Genomic DNA, 2,920 nt, shown 5'->3' with positions numbered 1-2,920 from the left:
GCATTCTCATGGAAACAGGGGGTGAGAAGGAGGTATGGGATGTGGAACAGTTGGAGAGTGGACAAGGAGGGGGGAAAAAGAAGAAAGAAAGAAAGAAAGAAAGAAAGAAAGAAAGAAAGAAAGAAAGAAAGAAAGAGAGAGAGAGAGAGAGAGAGAGAGAGAGAGAGAGAGAGAGAGAAAGAAAGAAAGGAAGGAAGGAAGGAAGGAAGGAAGGAAGGAAGGAAGGAAGGAAGGAAGGAAGGAAGGAAGGAGGAAGGAAGGAAGGAAGGAAGGAAGGAAGGAAGGAAGGAAGGAAGGAAGGAAGGAAGGAAGGAAGGAAGAATGTTAGTTTTGTATGGACAAGACAAGATTTGAAAAGCTACACTTTGTGCTGCCTATGGCAAGATACAGCAGAGAAATTAGGATTGTTACCATGGCTCTGACCAATGACACATGGTTTGTAGAAATTCTGGTTCAGTATTAGAAAACTATATCCACCAGATCACTGAAATGAACCTGGCTTTTTGTGAGATTATCTGAGACAGAATTTCAATTGGTCCAGTGAACACAACCTCACTCAGATCTGACTTGGGGAGCGATAGGAACAGGGAGAGAAGTTTTATTCTGTGATGAAAGAATGCAGTAGAGTCATCTTTGATCTTAGCCCAAGAACAAAGATAGTCTAAGAGCTAAGATAATTTGTATCTAAGAAATATCAAAGAAACATGTGCTGAACTCAACCATATTTAGTATGGTGGATACAATGCAAAGCAAAATACTGTCCTGTATCTCTTCTCCTCTCTTCCTTTCTTCCCAGAAAAGGGAGTTCTTTTTTTCCCCCTATCATTACAGTTGTTGCCTATATATCTTTAAAGAAGGCATTGCCCTTTGGGATTTTAGGGGTCTGTGCCCCATAGTTTGAACTTGCATGCAGCTCTGTCCCATCATTTCAGTTGTTCTACTGCCATCCAACTTTACATTTCCTTGGCATTCCAAGACCTAACAGCATCTCTTGGCTATTTCTCAATCTTGCACTGCAAATTCCCCAGAAGAATTTCCTCATATGATACTTTTGCTCTTATTTTCTGAGTTCAGTGTTAGTTTTAAAGAAATACCAACAGTCTTAGAACATTCAGCCATTACTATGATCCAGAAGCAGAGTATTTGGGAAGTACTGAGAGATATCCATGAGATTCTCTACAAGGTAAGAGCCAGTCACTTCTTTCTAGAAATAGACAGGGACAGAAGAACTGTGCTTCTGCAGATTTTCCTAAGACATGCCTTGGGAAGATGATCCGCAAACCCCTTTAGATTCAGATCCTGAAGATTTCAATAAACAGACGGAAAGGCTCACAAGTTCTGTGATCACACTTAGCAGGTGGCTGCCTGGATGACAGCTAACCTAGCTGAGTGCATTCTGCCTCTATTACTCTCAACTGAATTAACAAAAGACACAAACTTCAAATACAGAAGTGATCCATGACTCTACCTTTCCCTTTATTTTCCAAAATCAACTCTTCAGTGAGTTCTGGAATGCTGTTTCTTAAACCCCTGTTGCTCAGTGGACACCACAGTAGCCGCAGATCACCATGTCTATTTACAGGAAGAAGTTCAATCGTCTCCTAAACCCTGTGCCAACTCCTTCTCATTGAAGTCAGCAAGCTATTGCAACATACACAGTCAGTTCTGGCCCTTCCTTCTCCTTTATGAAGGAACATTTAGTTCTTTCCAACTTTAAACCGTGATCTCTATACTCATGTCTTACAGATCTCTTTAGCTTTGCCATGTACTCTGTTGCTTGTTATCAAAGTCATTGTCTTGCAGTTGATTTTCAAAATGAGACTATACTAAGTTTTTCATGTACTTGGGACCTTTGAACTTGGTCCTTTCTTGACCAAGGACACTTTACTCTGCTGTTCTCCAGTTGGAAAACTCCAATTCACCCTTCTCTCTTCAGTTCAGTATAACCCTTAAGGCAGCCTCTGAAATCAAGAATATATTTTTTATGATTTTTCTGTAAAAAGACAAACCAACCACATTCTTACTATATAGTGATAAGGGAAGCCAAGTGTGCATAAGCAAAAGACACAAACTTTTTATTCTTTTAAGAAACGTAATGGCTCACATTTGTACTTCCAGCATTTAGAAAGTAGAAGAGATTCTGCCTCATAAAGAGAAAAAAAATGTATCAAGTGTCCAAAAAAAAACCAAAAACTCTAGATATTTCAGAAAAAAATGAATAATAGAAATGAATTAATCTTTCCATGGAGACTATACTCTAATAAATAACCAACATAAATGGTCAACTACACACATAAAGAAGCTGAATATCCTGACTTCTGATAACTCATAACTATTTCTGAACTTCACCTAGCTAATATTAGTATGTTCTCTATTCATAGATTCCCTGAGGTATCATCTAGATGTTAAAGAATGATGATGATAGCATGTGACTTTAGATGAAAGCTGGAGCAGATATAGATGTCACCACTGTGAATTCGCCACTATATATATTTAGGCAACACCTCTCAAGAAACGATGTAAACATTTCCAAATAGCAGAACAGACCATGATTCATACACCAAGTGATTATAAAGAAAATATTGACAATGAATAGAACATTTTTGGTAACTTTGTCTCTCCTCATTTCCTCTGGCATACAATACTTAAAGTGAACAGCAGTGAGAATTCTGATTGGCAGAGAGGACATGAAGGGAACAACCTGGGAGCAAGGGCACAGTTCATGGTACAGTGACACAGTATTTGCCAAGCAAAGTATACACATCCTGGGTTCAGTGTGGCATGGAGAGGGGACAGCTGTAATAATCTCCGGATCAGATAAATCGTGGGAATCGTGTTGCCTAGTGCTGAGAAGTGGACTTATCCATATCCCTTTTAGTCCTTTTGTTTTAACTGTAAGGGATTCTATGTTGGTATAATG

Source organism: Mus caroli, unplaced genomic scaffold (genome assembly GCF_978045245.1).
Source record: "Mus caroli unplaced genomic scaffold, Mus_caroli_1 scaffold_3, whole genome shotgun sequence".
Lineage (NCBI taxonomy): Eukaryota > Metazoa > Chordata > Mammalia > Rodentia > Muridae > Mus > Mus caroli.
The sequence above is the reverse complement of the archived record's forward strand: the minus strand, read 5'-3'. Positions refer to the sequence as shown.